This window comes from Larimichthys crocea, chromosome I (assembly GCF_000972845.2).
Source record: "Larimichthys crocea isolate SSNF chromosome I, L_crocea_2.0, whole genome shotgun sequence".
Classification (NCBI taxonomy): domain Eukaryota; kingdom Metazoa; phylum Chordata; class Actinopteri; family Sciaenidae; genus Larimichthys; species Larimichthys crocea.
In genome coordinates, this window is record NC_040011.1 from 19,324,335 (window position 1) to 19,341,724 (window position 17,390).

Consider the following 17,390-nt stretch of genomic DNA (forward strand, 5'->3'; position numbering starts at 1 on the left):
GCTGGTTTGTATTCTATTAATAAAGTTTGATTGACTTATCTGACTGTTTTGTTGACATTCCCTTTAGCGCAGCTCCATATAGTGGATGCATAACGCAACCCCAGCCACTACTGTAGCTTCTATTCTATGTGCCTTATAATGCGGTGCGCCCTATATATGAAAACAGTTTTAAAATAGGCGATTCATTGAGGTGCGCCTTATGGTGCAGAAAATACGGTAGTAGGTACTCAAGGGGCGTGGTGGCCAAGTGGTAAGGCGTTGGTCTCGTAAACCAAAGAGCATGGGTTCGACCCCCATTCATGCCTTTAATCTGTGGCTAAAAATACCATGTCTCTCAATTCCCCTCTATGGCTAAAGCCACCCAGATAATTCCTAAAACAGGTTAACCATAAATGGTCCAAGATGTGTTGTACTGCAGATGTATGTATGTAGATTATTAGGGCATTTAAAATTTAATAAGACAATTATAAATACCTACCTAATAAAACCGTTTGCCCCTTTGCAATCACACTGATGACAAAGAAATATCCTGCAAGGTGCTGACCCGACCATCTGGACCATCTGGGTTTCAGTGTTTGGCCCAAAGACAGTTAGGCATGTGGAAAGCCCCGAGGCCACGAGGGATGGTAGCTTGTTTCTTGTATGGCTCAAAACCTTTACATTATTATTTAATTTGGCCCATTTCTCTGAATAAAATCATTACCAGAGTCATGATAGGTAAGATAGGGCAGATCTTATCAAAGGAACCTGTCAGAGCAGATGTAAAGGAAAAACAAGACAATAGGCGTGGTTAACTCGGGCCCACAGTCACCACAATGACTTAAGGTTAGGGAACCAACGTGAACGTTGCCTGTCAATTGGAAATTAGAAATTAACAGCTGTCTCTTACATTAAGCCTACATTTGTGTTGACCCAGTGTTCCCCCTCTGCTCACTCTGTGACTCTATAAGAACATCACATGATTTCCCCCAGGGCTTTGTGACGGGCTTTGTCACTTGAACTTAACCAGATGTCATTTTTGTGGGATTATCTCCCCATTTTCTAACGAACTCCTGCTGGAATATGGTACTAAAGCAGTTCAACAATATATATTTTAATGAATAGGGTTCTGACTAATTCATGCAGTATTTTTTAGTCAAAACTATTTTCAGACAAAAATGAGGTGAAAACACTAGTTTCTAATGTGTTGAGGAAGAAAAAGCAGAATATATCAGATGCACTGCAGTGAAGGTGCTGCATGCAAATATGACAGAATAATACATCAGTGACAGAATCTGTGAGTTAAAATGTGTGAACCTCCACCGACAAACACCAAGTGTCATCCCGGCCTCATCAATAATGCAGAGCTCTGCTGTTTATGGAGGCATGGTTCTTTTTGGACAGACCATGCTCAGTGGGCCTGTTGAAAGCCACGCAATGTCACTCTGAATTCTTTACCCACGACTAAGTACTTGAAGAGCTTCCAGTCTACTGACAGTAAACACAACTTGTCACATGTTCAAGTGCTTTAGTGGGGAAATCATAACAAAAAGGATCAAACTGTTGTTTTATTTTTCCGAGCTGTTTTGTTCTGCGGTGACAGAATGATGAGCAGAAAATATGCACTGCGAGGAATCACGTCAGACTCCAAATGACAATGTGTGGCAACTCCTCTACTGGTCTCTGGCAGAAACATGTCTGCTCCATCACCCCCACAGTGTACAAATGACTTGATATCCATCTTTTAGCTTGTGCATTGAGTACTTATTCTAATTAAATTGGTTAAATTAGTCAGCCTTTAAACCTGCAGTCAATTATTTTTTCTTTGCACTTGTGGGCAATGGAGACAAGTTGTGAATGGATCATTGACACTTCGTCACCTTTCAAATTGATACAGTGAACTTGTTGCAGACAAAGAGTATGTGCCCTGTGATGAGCTGGTGACTTGTCCAGGGTGCATCCCGCCTCACGTTCACTTGAGGTGAGTTTTACCTCTTTCAAATGAGAGGTAATGCTCTTAATCTGACAGTCCAATAATCACATGCCTGATCTTTTGTTTCAGGCTCTCATGGCTCTATAATCCATCCATGATTGTTCATAAATACATGAAACAAACACAAATGTCTGATTCACATCCTGCTTTCTGTCTTTTAGACCAACTCCTTATATGAACATGAAGGTAATGGATACACACAGGCATTTGCATTTTGTTTTGCTGAATTACTTGAACTTGAACATTACTAAATGTTTTCTATAAATTTGGATGGATACTGTCACACTCTTTTTATATTGTTACATTGTTATTCTTATACATACTAACAAAAGCAACATTTTATATAAGGTGAGGTTAGGTTTTATGGAGCATTTTAGTAACTTTAAGCCTGTGATTGGCTGACATTCTTGTCCTCATCTTGACTAATCTCAGTCTTCATGGCCAAACCCAACCAACTCAGACCCACAAAGGCAACGAGTACTGGCCAATCAGAGACAGGTAGGATGTCCCTTTAGCTGAGTAGCGGTGTAGAAACACTGTCAGAAAAGAGTCGCTGCTCAAAATGTAATCTCCAACAAAACTAAATAAAAATCAATGATATGTCTTTTCCGACTCTGGGTCTGGACAGGACAGAATGGGTCCAGGTGTCCAGATGTTTTTAGTAAAAAAGCTCTGATAAACATAGACTCATTTAGCAAGTAGCTGGTGAACATTGTGGAGCATTTACCACCTCAACAGGCAGATATTAGTGGACACAAAAAAACAGGCAACTGTGTGCTAGCATGTTCCACATATCAACGTAAAATGTGACAATATCATATATTGTGTCTACACCCGCCAGTTGTCAAAAAATTGATTAAGGCAGCAGCTTTAAATAATTACTAATAAAAATATCTAACAGCTTTCACCACATTCACCAAGATTCTCCTGTTTGACCTCCAAGTAGTCACTTTCTGACTTCCTCTCTATTTCTCTTCGTTAGATTTGTTTCACATTTAATGAGTGCTCTAGTGACAAGTTAGAAAGGAAACAAGAACTAATGGGCAAATCGCAACAAGGAAATAAAAATCAGCATGAACGTGTGTGAATTTAGGGCTGAAGAGGGACACTGTAACAGCTACCTTTGGTTAGTAATTTCAGTTGAATGATCTGTTGTCACCGGGCCGAGTGACACACACACACACACACACACACACACACACACACACACACACACACACACACTGTTCTATGCTCTTGTATTCTCTACAATTTTCAAGTGTCACTTGAATTACAATGCAAGCAAATGGACTCTTCAGCAGACTGACTCAAGACTAATAATAGTGATCGCTACACAGTGACAAACACACCAAGCCTGCATGTGTTTTGCTGCTGATGTGTGTACATCCTCCTGTTTGTGACATTTGGAGGGTCAGCATGTGTTTTTCTCTGTGGATGTATCCACGCTTCACTTACTTATGTGCTGACGTAAATGTGTGTCGGTCATTATCTTTGTCATGCAGAATGATGTTGGAAGAAGTTCCAAAGTCTGTGTTTAGAGAGGTTGTTAGGTTAATGATTGGCTGCATATACATATATTCAGACTCACTGCAGCATCTAATGTTATGAACCATGAAGTCATTTCATGAATGTTGACGTCATTTATCTCAGTCAACACCAGATAAATGATAAGACAGCATGTGTTTAAACATCCAATTGCTTAAACACAATTTTGCAAACTAGGCTGGTTTTATCAAAACACTAACACAATTCACCAAACCACACACCCAAACTGCTAAAAAACTCATATATCCTGCAAAATGAAGCACTGCAACCAAAGTCAAACTTTTGCACCAGATGGCACAGACTTCATTTGTATTACAGATTTTTGTCTAACCAACTACACACTGTTGGGCATAATGAAAAGCACCCTCATCTTTAGTATGCTTTGCCATAATACTAACATAGTTCAAACTGTAGAGAATTCTTCAGATTGTTCACATGCACAGAAATATTTGCAGATACACACACGTGCTATTGAAATATTTATTTTTTTATTTTTCACCAAACAAGTCAGTGCAACATATGCACAGCAGATATATTTACATTGGAGTGAACTAAAATATGCTCACACAACAGTAAGCTGAAAAATACAACTGCAGAAAAAAATGTGCAGAAAGAATAAAATAAAAAGGAAAGCAAAGATAATTAGACAACACTGCTCTACCCCGACCTCTCACTCTTCCTCCCCCTCTCATTCTCACCCTCCCTCTTCCTCTTCCTCTCTCAACAATGTCTTCCATTGTTGTTGTCAAAGAAAAAAAGATGCTCATCTGTTCTCTTTTATTGCTTACTTCCTGTTTGGCCAGGTGGCACATGTAGTGGCCGATGAGCTCATGTAGTGTCATTTTATTTTATCGTGTGTTTTGAAATTGCAAACATGTGACTTTATGTCAGATTGTTGTGTCTTATGCAGAGAACCATGTTCAGTAACTTAAAAAGAGCCACTTCAAATTGCAAAATGTGTGTAAAGCAGAAAATGTGTTTAAAGTTTTGGAGACTTGAGATGAGGTTTTGCTCCCTGTGTGTCAGTTTAAATATTTGTGGTATCCATGTCATTTCAGTGTGTTAGCAACTGGAAAAAACTGTAATAACTAAGGTCATCAGCAATGACTCAAAACTCATTTTGAGTCTGCTCCTGAATTAAACTCATTTTGACAAAAGATTCTCTACTCAGGGCTCAGGCTTAACTTTTCTGGAGCTTGAATTGAATTTAGAAATGGAATGTATGGAAATCAGACATGATGTGATTGACACGTGAGCTATCTCTGTGACATCTGAACATCTCACTGAGCAGAGATGCAGTAAATGGTCCAGAAAAAGTGACTAAGTAGACGTCAACTTGTCAAAATACTATTTCGGAGGAAAATAATGGCCAGGTATGAAGGTGTCAAAGTTGCCTGAAAAGGGGCGTGGTGGCCAAGTGGTAAGGCGTTGGTCTCGTAAACCAAAGATCATGGGTTCGATCCCCATCCACGCCTTTAATGGTATCATCATCATCAGAATGTGCTGCAATGAAACTGGGGTAGTAATAGGAAGTTCCATGAATAGCACATGGAATGCTGTGGCTCTTCATTCCAGCTTGAATACATTAGAAATACTTAGAAAAGTTGGAATGGAAAGTTAAAGAAACAGAATATGGAACTTAAGTTTATTTGGTCTGTTTTTCACTGCAGATACTACAAGGGGGAAGTCCTGCTGCTACAGGAACCCTTGTAAACACAGATACAAGTGAAATAGTTATTTTTTTCAGCAGCAAACAGGTGATGGAGTGAGAAATGATGAAAAGATGGAATGAATGAATACTATGAAGAGTGTTATTGGATACTCTACACTGTCAGACTGCAATGTAATACAGAATGTATAAAACTCAAACATTTCCTTGGATGCTTTTGAATCATTTTTTAAGACCAAGAGAAGAATGATGGTGGTGCCACTGTTTTAACTAATATTGTTGAATTCATGGCTTGTACTATACTTTTATTATTATTAGTTTTTGTATTGTGTGTAATGCTGTCTGTTTTGTTTTGGGTCTGCTTTAACATCTTGTTAGTTTGTGCTGTTGCTTGACTTGGTCAAGATTTTTAATATCAATGGGAGCTTTCCTGGTTAAATAAAGTTTAAATAAAAAGTCTGCTCTCTTCTTGACTGTTTACGGCACAGGAGTTGCCCATTACCAGATAAGGCCTGTCTTGTCACCTGTCTCAAATATCGTCTCTTTCTCTAACCTCTTGAGTGTTGACACAAAGGGGAATTTTACTTACTAAAGTCTTTCTTGTAGCTCATTACACATTTTCCTGAAATATTTTGGTGATATTAAAGGCCTGGATGAGGGTCCAACCCAAGATTTTTGGTTTACAAGACCAATACCTTACTGCTGGGCCACCACTCCTGACACTCTCTTGAATGTTTCTTGTGTTTTCTTTGGAAATCTAGTTATATGCATGGATAACTGACTGAACTCTGAAAATGGTCCAGAATTTGCATCAATAAAACTTCCCAAATACACCTTTTCCTCTATATACTGTATATCTTTCATTCCTTCTCTTTCTCTCTCTACCTCCAAAAACATTAAAACAACAAGCCTTGTAATATTGTGTGAGGTATTTGGTGAGGACGGGCCGACAGAAGAAGAAGGTCTTCAATTTTGATGGGCACCCCCCATGTCATTGACAGTCGTGATAGTGTAAAATGAAAAATCTGAAATCTGAAAAGGGAAGATGAGCTGCTACAGGAGACTTGTGTAGGCCGTAGTTAAATCTACATTAAAAAGAAAGCAACAAACTAAGAAATAACATCTATATTACCATACAAAACTGCTTTTTTAAATACATGCTTTCTTTGCGGTAGCAAGGGTAGATAGAGTCATTAAAGTCATTGGGACACAACTCTAACTCACAACTTTGGGACAATAACTCCTCTGTGGCTCTTCCTGAGGTTTCTTCCACCTTTTTTCCCTGTTAAAGGTTTTTTGTGGGCAAGTTTTTCCTCACTCAAACCGAGGGTCTAAGGACAGAGGGTGTCACTCCCTGTACAGATTGTAAAGCCCTCTGAGGCAAATGTACTTTGTGACTTTGGGCTATACAAATAAAATCTGATTTGATTTGATTTGAATAACTCTAGTGATCAGAATGTGGGTTCCTATCATATCAGTACTGTGAAAAACTGAAGCCATTGATCACTGTTTGATGCCTGGTGCCAGTATTAAAGACATGGGCAGCCTCTGAGCCATCTGCATAGTATGAATTGGGTTTTGTTAGGTGTATCGTAAAGTTTCTAGAATTTTAAGGCAACTTCAGTGCAGCATTGTTCCACCCCACCATGAAGGAAGTATCAGGCCGCTGTCAAGTGAAGTCTGGAGCGGTTCATTTCTGGTGTGGACACCAATTGAACCAACCACAGGAAACGTACCATTGTATGTGTCGTGTCAAAAAAATAATTTTCTTCCTCTCTTGGTTGCTAATGAACTAATGTTGTGAGAGTGTTTGCTAACAAAATGTAAACTGGCAACTGCCGAAAACGTTTTCTAAATATATGGACTGCAGAGTTTTTCTCAATTATAAGAGAAGGTGCATAAGAAACCAGCAATAAAATGATTCAGGCAAACTGTCGAACTGTAGTACCTTTTTATTTTTGGAAAGTGAAAAACAAGCAACAAACTAGTAAATAACATCTGTAGTTGGGTACAGTACAAAGTACAAGTAGAAAACAGTATTTTTCTGGAAAGAAATGTGTTTTTTAAGGGGCATTGCCTTGAGGAGAGGGGAATTTCACTTACCGAGCAAGCAAAGTTAGCTCATTACAAATTGTATTTTGTACTGATTGCCAAAGACACTATGCTAGACAGCAACACGTAATGACAGCTCAAGCGTCAGGTGTGGTGGCCAAGTGGTAAGGCGTTGGTCTTGTAAACCAAAGATCATGGCTGTTACCCACATCCATACCTTTAATGAGCTCATCAAAATCTTCCATGACCCAGAAAATCTGAAAATGAGCTGCAAAACTTTGCTTGTTTGCTAAGTGAAATTTGCCACTCCTCGCTGTCACCACCATTATGAGCTCTGTTAGCGTGTTTACAGCTTGTTTATGGATGTCTTGGCTCAGACGTGGTCTCTTTCTCCCCACAGACACCTTGTTTGAGAGCGAACAAAAAATACAGAGGCAGAGAAACGAAGGTGCAGAAAAGAGAAACTGGGTGGGCATAATACAAAACAGAAGATGAACCTGAAACTTACATTTTTTAAGCACTCAACATGTATAATTGTAGCTTTTGCCAGTTTAAATTTACACTTCTTATTCTGCATGATTAAATCCTTCATTAATACAGTGGAGGTTTATGTATTCCTCCTTAAATCATTTACATTATCATGAAAACAAGCATTCAAATAATTAGCAGATACAGTTCCATTACACTTGAAGATATGTATATGTTTTGTTTAATGCCATTATATAATTAACATAACCTGCTAAAAATCTTTGTTTCACCAATTCCCTCAGTTCTCCATCTCATCATCCTGATGTTCTGCTTTCTAACTGTGTTGTGTTTCTCAATCACTTGCATAAATAACACAGTAAGACTTCATCTGGATTGTCCTACTCTAGTACATACTGTATATTTCTAACATCCTCTCCAAATGACTCTTCACAAATGTTTTCATTGATCGCCTGGAAACGACTCTGCGTTCTGCTTTGGCACCTTTGTCTTTCTTACAAGCACTAAATTATGGTCACTACACCGAACTGAGATAATTTGAACGAAAGAGACTAAAATACAAGTTGGACCAATCTGTCTTTATTCACACTTGTCGGTTTACTTGCACCAAGTTATATGCATTAGTTATAGCCTCTACACTCCAAAAAAAAAAAATGCTGGCCACAAAATTTCCATCCATTTGAATTACATAGTTTTAATATAAATAACAAACTTAATGTGAAGCAAGTAATAAGATTTATGTAATAGTACTAATAAACTCAAAATGACTGCATTCATTTTCACTGTTTCACATTGGCTTTATTAATATTGAATGCATAAACCTGGTTACTACTACATTTGGCTTTATTAATATTGAATGCATAAACCTGGTTACTACTACATTATAGTACTATTACATAATACATACATAATAAATGCTGCTACACCATCCTCATAGTTGAATACTAACTGTTGCGTTATTAAATATATCATCTAAGTGAATTTCAGATAGTGCTAACAAGGGAATACCACATGATAATGCTTCTGTTATCTCAGTCACTTCATTTTTAGGCTGCAAATATTTATATGAGCAAGTTTAAACTCTTTCATTGGTAACTTAGTTGATATCAAGGCAGTAATATAAATCATATGCTGTTTTTTCTTCCTCTTTATGTGGAAGTCAACCCATTCAACACACACACACACACATGCAATCACACACAAAAAACAGTCAAACACACATAGTTTGGCAGAAATGTGTTGACTACACTTAATGAATAGAGATGACTGTTAGCTCCTACACATGATCAAACAATAATCACTATTTGAATTAAAGTCAGGTTACATTTCACTGAAGCTAAATCTAATTAGTCAAATGTCCAACAACAGCAGACAGATAAATAACAGTAGACTGGTAAAGAAATAATGAAATCAAAGACCAAATTAATTTAACTAACTTGGCAAGACTGCAGTTCATCAACAAATAACAGTATAAAATTAATATCTCAAAGACAAAAAATAATATCTCTGAGACAAGTGACAATTTTCTCCTCAGAAAACGTTGTTTAATTAAACACAATGAACTTTGTTCATTCAGATCACTTTCTGTAACTGTCGACCTCCTAGTCATGTTCTTTTTCCTTTCTCTATGTCAGGGGTTCTTAACCTTTTTGACCTCGGGGCCCAACTTTTCAAGTGCAAAATAGTTAGTTTGATTCGTATTCAATAATAAGGGGCGGCAGTAGCTCAGTCTGTGAGGCTTGGCAACCGGAGGGTGGCTGGTTCAAGTCCAGTATGGACCAAAGTATGGAAGGGAAGGTAGACTGGTAGCTGGAGAGGTGCAAGTTCACCTCCTGGGCACTGCCAAGGTGCCCTTGAGAAAGGCACTGAACCTCCTAACTGCTCCCAGGCTGCTGCTCTGTGTGGCTGCCCATCACTCCACCATCTGTCTCCACATTTGCATGTCTGTGAGCCCTACCACGTTGTACCACACCGAACAGGCTAGGTCTGTTGGCCGTACTGTTGAATTGAAAAATCAAATTTCTCTCGCGTTACTTTTCCTCATGTCCCATTGTGACTGTGACAGAATGACTGCATCAGACAATATTTTTTCCCATTATTTTCCCCATTACTTCATAAAAGATGCAGCATGGCTAGCATGGTTTTTGAAAAGAAAACCACCCCTGCAATTTATAGACAATCATACATGTGATGTCCTGGTGCAAAGACACACAGAGCGAGGTTATCTGATATATTACCAACACAGAGCAGGTAAAGCAACAATGAACACACCAGCTGATATAATTCTGTACCACGTTGTACCACATTTATTTATCATGTGTATGTAAACCTGCACATACAACAAGACGCCGAACAGGCTAGGTCTGTTGGCCATACTGTTGAATTGTTTATTTTTCATTTATCAAATTTCAAATTTTTCTCATCAGTCCCTCCGTAGTAAAAGCTAATTATTAGTTATTTTTGTGTTAAATAAAATTATGTGGTGATAAAATAAATACATTCAAAATAACAAACGTTAATTAAATAAATAAACTGTAAATACAATTTTTAAAAAAATTAAATAAACTGCCTATGAAAATATAGCCTTAAAATCTGCGAATGAGTTTGACAACTGCTTCAGCAGTCTTTATTTTTGCATGGCAGAAGTTGCTCTTCATATCTGTGACAAATGAACAACAACAACAGTCACAACAGTCCGTTTTTATGTTCGCCCTCGTTACCTCCGTTCACAAAGCTGCTTGTGAAGCTTGTTAAACAACTGACTGACACATTACCACCAAAATGTGGTGGGAAGCTGTATTGTAACTGAGTGTCTCATGGATAACAGTAATATATCTGGTGTCTTCAATTGATAACCTATGCGGTTAACAATTGCTAACCTATGTTTTGCCGAGAGGTGCAAAACTGAAAGTTTTTTTGCAGCCCTATAGGTGGTGCGCGCGGCCCAATGGTTAAGAATCACTGCTTTTTGTCCTCTTAGAGTTTTCACCAGCTCAGCGGTTCTCTGAATCTCGCATATCAAGCTTCTTTTGATCATGCCCATTTGTTTGAGATAGAATCGTGGCCACATGACATGGGGAATGGGCTGGCAAAGTGTTGTGATTGCCAAGTTGTGAGGTGTTGGGCTTGTGAACCAAAGATCATGGGTTCTCTCCCCAGCCATGCCTTTAATAGGGTCTTTATACATCAACACCTTTAATGATACATTTGGGAAAAGCTGTAATGAAGGTCCTCCACGCGTGGTAAGTGAAATTCTCCTCCCACGCTGTTATGACTGTGAATATCTTGTGGGTAGTCTTTGCATGTTATTTATGCATGTCTTGGCCCTGACATAGTCTAGAAAGTGTGAACAAGTCATGTGGTGACAATAGTTGATTGTTTGGGAAGCTGCATGCTGAAAAGTGATTAAAATAAAGTGGCAACCTCCATAGCTGTGAAGTGAAGTCTATACAGAAGTGCCAAAAACTGCAGTTCCTCAAACACCCACATTTTTAAGTGTCTGTTAAGAGGCAAGGCAAGGCAAGTTTATTTGTATAGCACAATTCGTACACAAGGCAATTCATAGTGCTTTACAGAGGCAAGGAAAAACATTTGACATTAAGACAAGCAATAGCAATAGAAATAAAAAATTAAAAAGAGAAGAAAATTTAATTAAAAACATCAGAATGTCATTTAAAATCATTAAAACAGCAAATTTGAAAACAATTTAAAACATTAAACGAATCACTGGATTATGATTAAAAATTCTTTAAAAGTTCTTTAAAAGAGCTCAGCCATAAGCACGTGAAAAGAGAAAAGTTTTTAACCTGGATTTAAAAGTGCTAAGAGTTGGGGCTGATTTCAGTCCTGCTGGTAGTTTGTTCCAGTTGTGAGCAGCATAACTGCTAAATGCTGCTTCACCGTGTCTGGTTTGAACTCTGTGCTCCACTATCTGACCTGAGTCAGTAGATCTCAGAGCCCTACTGGGTCTATATTCTACTAACATTTCGTTTATGTATTGTGGGCCTAAACCATTCAGTGATTTGTAAACTAGTAGCAGAACTTTAAAATCTATTCTGTGGCTAACTGGGAGCCAGTGTAAAGACTTAAGAACTGGGGTGATGTGTTCTGATCTCTTTGTTCTGGTCAAAACTCGAGCTGCTGCGTTCTGAATGAGCTGCAGCTGTTTGATACTTTTTTGGGGGAGTCCAGTCAAAAGACCATTACAGTAGTCAAGTCTACTGGAGATGAAAGCATGGATCAGCTTCTCCTGATCTGTTTGGGACATAAAGCCCTTAACTCTGGATATGTTCTTAAGTTGGTAGAAGGCTGTTTTGGTGACTGATTTTATGTGACTGTTGAAGGTCAGATCTGAGTCTATCAACACGCCAAGGTTTCGGACTTGGTCTTTAGTTTCTAGAGACAGTAACTCAAGGTGTTTACTGACAGCAACCCTCTTCTCTTTATTGCCAAAAACAATGACCTCAGTTTTTTCTTGATTTAACTGAAGAAAATTTTGGTTCATCCAATTTTTGACTTGCTCTAGACAGTTACACAATGACTCTATAGGACTGCAGTCATCTGGGGACAGCGCAAGATATATCTGTGTGTCATCTGCATAACTATGATAGTTGACATTAGAATTCTGCAGAATTTGACCCAAAGGCAGCATATATAGGCTGAACAAAAGGGGTCCAAGAACTGACCCCTGAGGAACCCCACATGTCATAGCCACTCGATCTGATTGATTACTTCCAATGGTCACAAAATAACTCCGTTCCTCCAAGTAGGACCTGAACCATTCTAGGACTGTTCCACGGAGTCCTGCCCATGTTTCCAATCTGTTCAGCAGTATGCTGTGATCCACAGTGTCAAACGCAGCACTGAGATCCAGCAGGACCAGAACTGATACTTTGCCTGAGTCAGTGTTCAACCTTATGTCATTTAACACTCTAATAAGAGCTGTTTCTGTACTGTGGTGAGCTCGAAAACCTGATTGAAATTTGTCAAAAAGTCCACTGGAGTTCAAGTAATTACTGAGTTGATTAAAAACCACTTTCTCAACAATCTTGGCTATAAAAGGAAGATTTGAGACAGGTCTGTAGTTGGTTAACTTGAAAGTATCCAGCGTTCGCTTTTTTAAGAGTGGCTTGATGGCAGCTACTTTTAGGGGTTTAGGAAACGTGCCTGATTGAAGTGAGCAATTTATTATTTGCTGCAGATCTGTTTGGACAGATTTTACAATAGCTTTAAAAAAGTCAGATGGCATTGTGTCAAGACAGCATGTCGATGATTTAAGATGCTGAACTGTTTCTTCTATGTTTTTTTTGATCAACTGTATTAAATTCTGACATCACAGTTGATTCATTCCTAATCGGTTTTAGGAATTGCGTCACTTTATCATTTTGTAGATTTGTGTTGATATTTAACCTTATAGATTTGATTTTTTCATCGAAAAAGTGAGCAAATTCATTGCATTTTTCTTTTGAAGAGAGTTCTGAAGCTATCTCTTTTGGGGGGTTTGTAAGCTTATCAACTATAGCAAACAGAGTGCGAGTGTTGTTGATGTTCTTATTAATAAAGAGCTGTGAAACAATCTTCTCTGCCTCATTTTTTAGCAGACACCCTTGCAGCTCACACCACCATAAGCAAAAAGCAGTACCCCACTCAAATGAATGGAAAGACCTACGTTCTCGCCACAGCAATGAGCCTTAAAATTCTGCAGAATCAGGAGCATGGCTTCTTTGATTGACAGGTGTCTGCTGTCACGGCGTGGTGGCCAAGTGGTAAGGCGTTGGTCTCGTAAATCAAAGATCATGGGTTCAATCCCCATCCATGCCTTTAATAAGACGGGGTTTAATAAGAAGGGGTGTCAAACTGGTCCACAAAGGGGCCGTGTGGCTGCAGGTTTCAGTTCCAACCAACCAAGAGCACACAGTTTAACCAATCAACTCTCTGAAGACTGAGATCAGTTGATTAAATGAGTCAAATCTGGTTTGCTGCTGTTTGGTTGGAAGGAAAACCTGCAGCCACACGGCCCCTTTGTGGACCAGTTTGACACCCCTGATCTAAGGAGTCACAGATAGATTGTTGTCTAGTTAGATTTCTGTCTGTTCAAGTCCAAAATATCTCACTCATTATATTCTATGCCAGTGTTTCTCACTGCTGTGGTGCCTTCTGCCTTCATAAATGAAATGTTAGTAGAATATAGACCCAGTAGGGCTCTGAGATCTACTGACTCAGGTCAGATAGTGGAGTACAGAGTTCAAACCAGACACGGTGAAGCAGCATTTAGCAGTTATGCTGCTCACAACTGGAACAAACTACCAGCAGGACTGAAATCAGCCCCAACTCTGAGCATTTTTAAATCCAGGTTAAAAACTTTTCTATTTTCACGTGCTTATGGCTGAGCTCTTTTAAAGAACTTTGAAAGAATTTTTAATCATAATCCAGTGATTCGTTTAATGTTTTAAATTGTTTTCAAATTTGCTGTTTTAATGATTTTAAATGACATTCTGATGTTTTTAATTCAATTTTCTTCGCTTTTTAATTTTTTATTTCTATTGCTATTGCTTGTCTTAATGTCAAATGTTTTTCCTTGCCTCTGTAAAGCACTATGAATTGCCTTGTGTACGAATTGTGCTATACAAATAAACTTGCCTTGCCTTGCCTTGCCTTCATCACAGTAAAGAAGATATACTCGCATAATAAAATGCAAATAAAATTTTTAATTCTCTCGCGTTCACTTTTCCTCATGTCCCATTGTGACTGTGACAGAATGACTGCATCAGACTATTTTTGCATGGCTAGCATGGTTTTTGAAAAGAAAACCACCCCTGCAATTTATAGACAATCACACATGTGATGACCTAGTGCAAAGACACACAAAGCGAGGTTATCTGATATATTACCAACACAGAGCAGGTAAAGCAACAATGAACACACCAGCTGATATCATTCTGTACCACGTTGGCTCCATCATCATTAACATCAAGCTTCCTCCACGTGGGGTCATGTGCTGATGTAAAAACAGCAGCACAGGTGAAAAGTGTTTTTTTTTTAGTAATTTCATAAATGTACTGCTGTTCCTGTTTGATACAGAGAGAGATGTTCTTTTAATACAGCAGTCACCAGACCTGAGCTCGTGACTTCAGACTGCTATATCTTGTCTCTGAGTGACTGAAGTTTCACTGCAACAGTTCTACGAGTACTTTCATTACTTCATGTCGTCATTGTCTCTAAACAGTTCTTTTGTTTTAATGTAACTACCTGAAACCCACCTAGTAACAATCAATTTGCATGCTATTGAATACTTAGCTAACAGTCATTGTTCTGGGTAAAGCTTACCTACTCAGACTCTTTAATTGTTCTCTGAAACTGGTCTTTGTGCTTGAAAACATTAGAATGATTTGAAAGGAGAAGACACATTTGGGCTCTTAGCTGTAGTTTAAGATTTAAAGAAGGTTTTAATCTGTGTTGTCTAGGAAAGAAATGATGGTGGTAAGTTTGTTTCACCCATTCTAAATCAAATTAAATCAAATTTTATTTTATTGATTCTATTTGTACAGCCCAAAGTCACAAAGTACATTTGCCTCTGAGGGCTTTACAATCTGTACAGGGAGTGACACCCTCTGTCCTTAGACCCTCGGTTCGAGTGAGGAAAAACCTGCCCACAAAACTTTCCCTTTAACAGGGAAAAAAGGTGGAAGAAACCTCAGGAAGAGCCACAGAGCAGGGATCCCTCAGTGTGGTCTTGTAAACCAAAGATCATGGGTTCAAACCCCATCCATGCCTTTAATACCATCATCATCAGAATGACCTACATGGAAATGTTTGTTTGTGAGCTGCAAGAAAGACAAAGGTACAAACTAACATTGCCATCAAATGGTTTTCACAGTCCATTTTCTACCTAGCTAAGGTGCCTCCTTAGCTCCTTAGCACTATACATCCAACACATAAGTGGTGTGGTGGCCAAGTGGTAAGGTGTTGGTCTTGTAAACCAAAGATCATGGGTTCAACCCCCATCCATGCCTTCAACAGCATCAACTTTCATGATAAATGAAACGTGTGATAAAATGCAATAGGACTTTTGTTAAGTAAAAATCCTCCAATTTTTGGCACTTCCTGTCCTGCTGTTCTTCTTGCTGTTGTCTCTCATGTGTGTAGAATAATGGATGAGGAGAGATTAGTTGTTGATGTTGTTGAAAAGTCCCATCAAATCAAATCAAATCAGTTTTATTTGTATAGCCCAAATTCACAAAATACATTTTGCCTCTGAGGGCTTTACAGTCTGTACAGGGAGTGACACCCTCTGTCCTTAGACCCTCGGTTCCAGTGAGGAAAGACTTAAAAAACGTTTTCACAGGGAAAAAAGGTGGAAGAAACCTAACTATAAACTGTAATGGAGATATGGTAACAATAATGACAGTAACGCAGTGTTCTAGAGGGGTAGTAAGGTACTATGAGCTCTTTTAGATATGATGGTGCCTGACCACGAAGAGCTTTGTATGTAAGGAGAAGAATTTCAATCAGAGCACTCACACAGGGCGCGCTGCGGAACGTCCCAGAAGCGTCTCTCCGCGCCATGGTGCAAGCATTCTGTAGCATTTCTATTTTTGATGCGAGCCGCTGCTAAACCTCGTAAATTTCAACAGAGCAGATCGCACCAGACAGGAAATCCGACACAGAATCAACGTAATAAACTTCCGCCCCCTTTCAAAATAAAACACAATACGCAGTTCATGTAGCTTGTCACCACCACATCAACGTTACGTCATGACCGGTGGCACCAGGTGATCAAAGATCGATCAAAGGGTCTCAACGAGAGACTAATTGTTGAAGTGGAACAACACACAATCATTTATGACACAACAGATGCTTTTTATAATCTCCTCCACGTCGGAGAAGCAAAGTCAGCTGTTTGTTGTTGTTGTTTCTTTTATACACAGCTTATTTAAATTGTTCAGTGATTAGTTTGGGTCTGATTGGTAAGGTGTTGTGTTCCTGGTTTGTGTTAGTAGGGCAGGTTTGTGATCTCAGCCTGAGGACCAGTTGGGTAAGGGGGTTCCTACTGCTCATGTCTTGGCATTGCAGGGCTTGGTAATGATATGAGAGGGGGTCACTTAGTTTTAGATGTTTAGGTGTCCAAAAGTTAATTGCTCTTTTGTATTTTTATTATTAGTGGGTATTTGCCTAATTCTGCTCTGCATGCATTGTTTGTCGCCTTCCTCTTGACATGTAGAAGGATTTTACACAACTCTATGCAGGGTCTCAATGGGGTGTTTATCCGACTGAGTAAAGTCATGTTTTGTAAGTGGACCCCACACCTCACTGCCATACAGTGCAATTGGTTCAATAACACATTCAATTAATTTTAGCCAAATTCCTGACGGTATTTCAGTTTGTATATTTTTCTTTATGGTATAGAAAGCCCGGCGTGCTTTTTCTCTCAGCTCATGAACTGCATCATTAAAATGTCCAGTTGAACTTTGAGTCTTATTCCCAGATAAGTGTAGTGTGTGCAGTATTCTACTGGTTGTGTTCCAATTGAGAATTTAGGTAGAATGTCCTGAGATCTGGATCTTTTTCGGATATCATTATATTCATTTTTAGCGTATCATTGTTTTGGTCTTTTTGGGGTTTACGGTCAGCGCCTAGGTCTGACGGTATTGGTCTAGCAGATCCAGG

The 17,390-nt window shown here is 38.8% G+C and overlaps 4 non-coding genes across 4 annotated transcripts; all 4 read left to right on the plus strand.

Moving 5' to 3' along the window:
* The first annotated feature begins 233 nt into the window (after positions 1-233).
* trnat-cgu (transfer RNA threonine (anticodon CGU)) lies at positions 234-305 on the plus strand. Its single transcript has one exon. It is a non-coding gene; the product is annotated as a tRNA-Thr (tRNA).
* A 4,615-nt stretch (positions 306-4,920) lies between these two features.
* Positions 4,921-4,992, plus strand: trnat-cgu (transfer RNA threonine (anticodon CGU)). The gene has a single exon. It is a non-coding gene; the product is annotated as a tRNA-Thr (tRNA).
* Positions 4,993-13,472: 8,480 nt separating this feature from the next.
* Positions 13,473-13,544, plus strand: trnat-cgu (transfer RNA threonine (anticodon CGU)). Its single transcript has one exon. It is a non-coding gene; the product is annotated as a tRNA-Thr (tRNA).
* A 2,120-nt stretch (positions 13,545-15,664) lies between these two features.
* On the plus strand, positions 15,665-15,736 carry trnat-ugu (transfer RNA threonine (anticodon UGU)). Its single transcript has one exon. It is a non-coding gene; the product is annotated as a tRNA-Thr (tRNA).
* Positions 15,737-17,390: the final 1,654 nt, after the last annotated feature.